The sequence below is a fragment of the Anticarsia gemmatalis genome, chromosome 8 (genome assembly GCF_050436995.1).
Source record: "Anticarsia gemmatalis isolate Benzon Research Colony breed Stoneville strain chromosome 8, ilAntGemm2 primary, whole genome shotgun sequence".
Lineage (NCBI taxonomy): Eukaryota > Metazoa > Arthropoda > Insecta > Lepidoptera > Erebidae > Anticarsia > Anticarsia gemmatalis.
The window spans coordinates 3677731-3686058 of NC_134752.1; positions in this window are offsets into that span (position 1 = coordinate 3677731).

Below are 8328 nucleotides of genomic sequence, written 5' to 3' on the forward strand. Positions count from 1 at the left end.
ATAAATAATAAGCTAAGTTATAGCGGGTATAGCGGGTGGATCGACCATTACAAATAGCTGGGCGTAGCGGCCGTGTGCGCCTGCGCCGATGCGCGATATAACGCCTCTGCCATTTTTATTGTTTATCAACTTATATTAACTCTGGATTTTGGTATTAATTCGTTATAATTAAAGTTACTTTAGGGTGTAGGATTCCGAGATTTTATAGCGACAGTTAAAAATTGGATTTGATTTTTAAGGATTATATATTTTCTTGTAGGTTCCTGCGAGTAAAATATAAGTAATTCAATGAGACAGTTCTGCAAAACAGTTATTTAGTAAAACAGTTTGATGAATATAAATTGGTAGCTCTATTATAGATGGGTACACATAACTTTCAATATGCTTCGCTCCATTAAGTTCAGAGTCGATTTGAAATACAAAGAGAGATAATAAAAAGTTTATTTCTAACTTAAGAACATTAAAAACAAAGACTAAAGAAAATGTTCTTAGCCAAAGCACGAAGTAATAGCGCAGGACTGTAATGTATACGTGATAGTTAGAGTCATTTAGTGTGACCTTATAAGCACATATTCATATGATACTTAAACATTCAAGTTCAATTGGCCATCAAACCCCTTATAAAGGCTCAGTATTTAGCGGCGGAACACAAATCACTGTTAACCCCTCCGCCGCCGGGGTATTTATCGGTACAATAAAGCTGAGTAATTTATAACGAACAATAACAATGTGTGCTGTATCGCTACGGTCATTTCTCAACGGAACACCTCGCCTGTAGCGGCTATCGGACAAATTAAATAGCTTGTACGTCCGTGCGTCCGTGCGTCCGACGAACAATCGGTAGGCTCTCCCCTTATTAAATGATAAGCTTCGTAATATTAATGTGATATGATTTTCGTAGCTGTTTCCAGATACGCTATTACATTGTTAAAATTGATAAGTTTTTAAAGGGTTAAAGTGATAGTTAATTTGTTATGGCAAAAAAATGTGACATCAGTTTTAAAGGACTAATTGCTTTTAATCTTTTATGATGTAAAATAATGCAGGTTGTGTATATTTTTTATACTGATTGGCCAAAACATGTTCTTGTTGTTTTAATTATAAATACTTCTACTATCGTGAAGGAAAACGCTCGCAAACCTACTTCGTGGAGTCCATAAAATCGTTTAAGTCGGTCATGAAAGCCTGGATCTGCCACACTCAGAGTTATGAGCAAGTCTCTTTACATCCTCTAACGTTAAGTACGTCTCCCGCTCACACGTATTTACCTCTATTACTTCATTAGCCATGAATAACTTAACTAGAAGTCGACCATACACTCGTATTAATACAAACATCTGTCCCAGACTTCCAATAACCATTTGCAAGTAATTACACATAAACATGGCGGTTTATCTCGAACCAAATTAAAGTCTTTATTAAATTACCGGTCAAATCAATTTGTATCATATGGGAACTAAACAGAAATTTAATTAGCGATCCCCAACAGCAGAGATGTCAAAAAGGTATTAAGAAAACAAGTAAAAAACTAATGCGAGAGGCTCGCATACCTCGTGGTACCTGGACGCTCGACGCTCTGGCAAATTGAAAAGGACGCGCTTGCTCTCCGAGCTAATAATAAATTCTCAAATAATAATAATTCATAAATAATAATCGTGGAACGAACAAAATAAAAATATTATACACGTCGAAATAATAAAGGATTTGCCCGGGAACATCTGCCGACACGGGTCGATTTTGATTAGGGATAACAGTCGCTCTGAGTTCTGACGCAAGTGTACATATACGGTACTCGAGTGCAGCACGTGAGGTTGACTGGGGCTCAATTGTACAGAAGTAAACGCCGTGAAGCATTGCTTATAAATTGACGCGAGGAACACGCGTCGGCGCTAAGTGCCGGCACATAAACTGCGAAACGGCGCGTTCGGTCACGATCGCGTTACGATAGTTTTAATTCTTATCATAGCAATGCGGCAAGTTAGTAGCGAGCATGCTATAATCAAATATCATAAAGGCGTATGAGGGCGCGCGAAGGCACATGAAGGCGCCCCGTGTGCGCCGGCCCGGCGAACATAAAATTGTTTTTTCGTCCAACAGCTATAATTAGGCGATACGTTACGTTTTTGTTTGGCCCACATTTCCCGATCCTCTAATTTTTGTGTTTTTTGCCGCTCCTTTTGTAGTCGTTAATATGATTACACCGTTGGGATGATGGCTTCATACGTGTTTTAGGTTATAACTTAATTTGCTCGGGTTACTTATTTGTTTTTTTATTGTTGTCCGACTTCCTGAGAGTCTGTCGTGTGTTTTTTGCGGCCGGTCGTTAGGTGGAGGTGATTGAATGTGATGTCGGGCAAATTGTCGGGCTCGCCGGCTCGTCGCCAGCACCCACCAGCTCTCGCCAGCGCCTGCACGTACTTAGTTTGAGTCCGAGTGTTGACTCACTGTGTCATGTAATTGGATTGTAATCTGTTAGCGCAAGTTTTTGTGGTCTCGTACGATCGCGTGTCATAATCATATCGTCATACTTCGATGATATCGAGCGTTTAGCTTATTTTGTAAGTGTAAATTAATTTCTAATGAGGTAGGCAGAGGGGCCGGCGCGTTAGGGCTGAGAATGTCTTAATAACGTTCGTGCCAGTTGCAATCCAGCGATAATCGCTGTGAGCAGCGATAGCGGCTGTGAAAGGCGGCGCGCCGGCAACTTTGCATATTGCACTCTCCTGTCGTTAGGCTCGAAGGCTCGGAGGCTCAAAGCTTACACTTTCTATTTGACGCTTAGATATCGAAATGCAAGGAAAAGTGATAATGAATATAATTTATGGTCTCAATGCGACGGATTATAATGTATACAGAATATAATATACAAGCTAACTTAACCTTTAGCTCTGGATATTAAGTAGGTACTACTAGGTAAAGAAAAAGGATTGGTGTTTTGGAAAAATATACAGCAATAATTTAAATTAATAAAATCATTATGTCCTGAACGTGCTACACGTACCAACTTTTACATTTATGTGTAGAATCATGAATCTTAAGGATATAAACTTGAAAAATCTTCCATAATTTTGATTAAAGCGCTGCGTTGCGTTCTATCCAGGGCTTACGAGTGTTAGTAATGGCTCAGAGTCGGCTTGACAAGTAAATTGGCGCGACTTGCGACGTGCAAATTGGCACAACACCGACTGCACGCAACTGCTTCGTGCCGTGCGTCGAACCAAGTTGTCACTCCGATACACGCCTCCCATGAAATACTGGATAACACCTTTATAGTGGCTACTTTGATAAAATTAAGTATTTTAGGACCACTTGCACGCATACAAATATGGGTAGGAGGCGAATTATCTATCCGATGGATAAATTGACAGCAATACCGTGATTCTCTGACAGTCGTAACGACTGTAGAGAATCGAGAGATTGACTCTTAAAATTGTTACAAAATTCGTTCCTCCGGGACCCGCTAAGGGCGCTGATCAGATTTTCATACAAATTTGTCGATCGCCAATAGTAGTAAAAAATCGTTTTACTGGTAATAGCTATTCTTACGTTAATGTATAATTTCAAAGTTAGTTGTGGGAGTTGCGTTTTTCAGCTAATTACAATTAAAAAAGAGGCTTCCTCTATCGTCTGTCGACAAATGAGTAGTTAAAGAGATATATTCTATGAAAATCTAATTAGATTTTTTCTTATAATTTAGTAAGTAGTAATTGATCAGTAAGATTTTTCCTTAAGTATGTATTTTTTATATCAATCGGTCATTATTCGATATTACCTACCTAGTAAAGACAATCACGCAACTACTCTTTGTATGAAGCGAGATCTCCAAATGATGAAGACGCTCACGTGTTTCTAATAGTCTAATTTTCTTAAGTTTTTTCGTCTTCGTGAATTGAAAGCAATCAATTAAATCTCAATTATCTCTTAAAACAATAAATCCAAGAGACATTTGTAGTTTCGTGTTTCGCCGCTCTGCCGCTTGTTACTTTCGTTCGTGATTGAAAAATTATACATTTGAAAACGAAGTGAAATCGGTACGTCATTTCACGTCTGCAAATATTAGACTTCGTAGTTTTATTAACATTTTGCGATGAAGAAAAGTACAGACTCTTTGTCCCATCATACTAATATTTTAAATGCGAAAGTTTGTGAGGATGGATAAATGGATGTTTGTTACTCACACGAAGCAACCAAGGAACGGTGAAACAATGAACTTTGATACACAGATTGTTTATGACCTAAGTTTATTTGGGATACTTTTTAAAACGGGAAATCTTTTCACGCGGACGCAGTCGCCGGCGGAAGCTAGCCAGTCATATAACACGGAATTATATTCCTCAGTCATACCGGTGATCTCGACTAAAAAATGTTGCAATGAAATTATTTAAAAATTGCAGCTATTTATTGTTAATGGCAGTTTAGCAAACACGTATCTAATAACTTAATAAGTAGAAGGCCACAATTTGTCATGTAAGTACAACAAGCAATTGCTTTCGTGTATCTAAATCAATTTTATTGGTCTGTACCTTAGCACCGCGCACTTGTTTAGTAATTATACCCGACCAGTATAACTAGAGCTCTCGGGTTCAACAAAAAATGTTCACAACGAGCAGGTTTACTGACGCCAGGTGTCTTGTATAACTGGGCGGGGCCACACTCCGCTTTGTATGATAATTTTTAAATCGACCTCGGCGATGAAAAATTGATTTCGGCTGATACGCTTTTGATTATACGGTCGGCGGCAGTTAGATACAATTATTTGGATACAAGGCACGGATTGTTTTCTGACTATTACGGGGATGTGTTGGTATTATTGTCATAAATATATACGCTTGTTATTGGTTTTCGGGTTAGTTTATTGAATATTGTTCACGGTTTAGTTTGATTGCTTTTTAATCTTTCGTACAATTTTGGTAGGTACGGTTTAAATCACTATTGCCTTTTTTACTGTCTGCGTCATTTCATATCTTACCAGAAACTGTGATGATGAAATTGTGTGCTCTCCGATTCTTGATTTAATTTCTAATGCAAGTTACTTTAATATTGCTTTGGGCACTAGGATCAAATAGAGATAATAAGTAGCGACGTAGGAGCGTATAAAAGCGACGTAGGAATCATGCCTTAGTGAATTCCGTTTTTTTACTTAAAGAAAATTAACTTTGGTGTATGTTATTACACAAACGTCATTTTCTAATGCAGTATTAGTTCTAAAATATTAACATATAAGCCGTGACTACAAATACTGTTACATGCAAATAATATGTGTTAATACATCACGATGTTGCCAATGCTTGACGTTTCGAAATATGACTCTAATAATGTACTCATTTATGTGCTCTCATAGGTATTATATGCTCGAGATTTCTGCAAGAGTCAGTCTTCCTACCACGATTGAAACTTACTAATTATTTTAACTGCTATTCTCGGAAAAGATAAAACTCCTTTTTCAGTTCTAAGTAAAAAAATGCTTAAAATGTAACATGCTTAACTGACTTACTTACCTATTTACAATAATAACCTAAGATGGTTCATGAATATGTTTCCTTCAATTTAAAATCATATTGTGAAAAGTACTACTAGTTTTTACTCGGACATCCTCGCCAATCTGGATCATTTCTATCGAAGGTTCACTCAAAGATAATTGAAATTTTGCCATACACTTTTCAATTTTATTCAATCTTCACTTTATATATTTAGTGGATTTTCATTATAGAGAGGATACTTTACTAAGCTTTAATAATTTAATAGTTGTAATTATAGCTTTTGAATTATCCATTTTAAAATTAGAAAATTTCGGTGTTTTAGCTACTTAGGTACGGATAGCTAGTATCGCATAAATGATTACTTTTTTGTCACTCTATTTATAAGATCACAACATTTTCATTTGCTACTAGATGTTTAAAATGTGTTTAAATTTTACACCCACAACTTGAAAAACCAAACAAGCAAGAAAAGTCCAAACTTTTAAATAAAGTTATTAAAACAAAAGGTGTTCGAGTGGTAATAATTGAGGATATTTCCTTGTGTACGTGCGGCGCTAGTGAAACAGAGCGGAGGTGAGCTAATCACTTCATTATACGCCACGGGCGCTCCTAGCGTGCTACGCTGGTATTGACTCCATACAATCTGAAATATCCGAGATATTGGCAGCGTAGCGTCTTGTGCTATTGTCGTAGCTTAGAACGTAAAATTAAATAAAATTTAAATTTTTCATGTCATTCTAAATTAAAAGGATGTTTTGCCTTTAGGGGATGTTGTTGGTTACGAGTAGTACCCTTGAGAACACAGTAGTGGTTGTATATTTTAGACACGCTGAAATTAATGATACTTAATTTAATTTTTGCGTCTCGAAAATCTCACCTGCACACTTTAAAATACAGAAAAAGAAATGAGTGGCAATTTAGATAGTAGCTTTATCACGATATCTTAACGGATGCTCACAGTGCAGCGGCATGGCTTACACGGGTTCCGCGGATTGCCGGCGTCATTTGTTCTTAACATTCGAGCGATTAATTCGAGCATTCGACAGCTCTGCGCGGCATGTGTATAGTAGCCATAAGTTAACTGAAAAAAAGAACTGTTCATATTTGTAAAACATTAAGAATATCCCCGTTGCCTAAAGCGGTTATCCACCCTACACTTCGGTATTATAGAAAAGAATGGAAATTGTGAAAAATTGCTTCTAGTTAAGTCGCACCGCTTCGATCGTATCCACGATACCAACACAACGAAACTACACTAATCATTTTGGAACATTTTCCCCTTTTCAAAGGAAACGACGAATGAAATATACGTCCAATATTTCTGTATTATCGCTCTATTGGTTCAGTTTAATAGACGTTTTATCTGATGACAGCTACGGTTTTGTTGTAGTGGAAAACGATACGATGAAAAATATCGACATTGAAAAAACTGAACTAACATTGTTAATGGCAAAACAATGTATTCAATACACCTTTGCCGACACTTTCGACTATAACAGGTGTGATATTATGTTTGTAGATGTATGAAGAAACCTATGTTAAGTACTGGTTAACAACGGAAAGATAAATACAGCAGTCTATAAGCTATCAGTGAGTTAAGCAATATTTAACAAGGGTTGTCAATGTAAGGGAAGTTTCTGTTGGTTAGCCTCTGCGTATAGACAGGCAACGTTGTTGACTTTTAAATTGATAGGTTTATATTTTTTGTGAGCTTTAGTTTAATTTTTTTTGCGTTGCACACGAGAAATAATGATTTCATCAAAATAATAAACACATTGTCGTTTCAAAAGGACTCTTTAAACTATCTTTGGGCGTTATATCTCGCTGGCCAGTGCCATCGACGATGAGAGCTTGGAGAGATGCCAGTTGTTTGGCATAATATTCTGTTCATGTACCACGGAATATTATTATCATTAGATACTACATCGGTAGTATGTTGTATTATGCTAACACTGCTCGGCTAACACTGTGTATTTCATATTATGAACATTGCATATACCTACGTCCTACACACTATTTTGAAAATACGACAACAGCAAGTCTACTTGAAACATAAGTTTTAAACTTTCGCGTTGCCTTTTTAATGTCTTTAATACGATACGGGAATTAGCACAAAATTACTTGAAACTTTTTTTTGCTGACCATAGCAAAGTTGCAGTTGATCTTGTTTAGAAAAGGAAAATGAGTATGAATAAATAAATGTCTGTTAAGCTGTACGGTAGATAAAGTGACAGCAAATGTATGAATACAACTGGCCAAATTTCGCCTGATGAGCTAACTAGGTAATACTTATTCCGAAGTATGAGGAAACAAAGACTTCATATTGGGGCACTTAGTGTTGAAAATATCGGTTCCAAAACTATTTTGTACAAAGTATATCACAATACATAATTATGAATAGCTATACCGGGCTAGTGTACTATATTACCATGAAAACAGTATAACAAATTAATATAATTTCCTGCGAGCGTAATTTTATTTCAGAAATGTTTTTATCGTCGCGCATTTTAATTTCCTGTTCAAACTTAATTAAGTTATGCCATTTTTTCATGTAAAACACTTTTTTCTTTTGAGTCACGAAATATTATTTTCTATTAAGAATATGAAAACGGACCGTTTTTTTGACTGAGTGTAATTTTATGCTACTGTTTAACATAAGTTGTGAATTTGAATCTTAATGCGATCTGAGAGTTATAGGTTTTATAACCTGATCCGATGTGTGGTACGGCTTTATTTCGTGTATTAATATAATAGATTAAAATAATAGTCTATAAAAGAAATAGGAAGTTGGGGGCGGAAATTGGCTCTATATTAAGCAGTTTCCATATATCTTGTAAGTTTATTACAT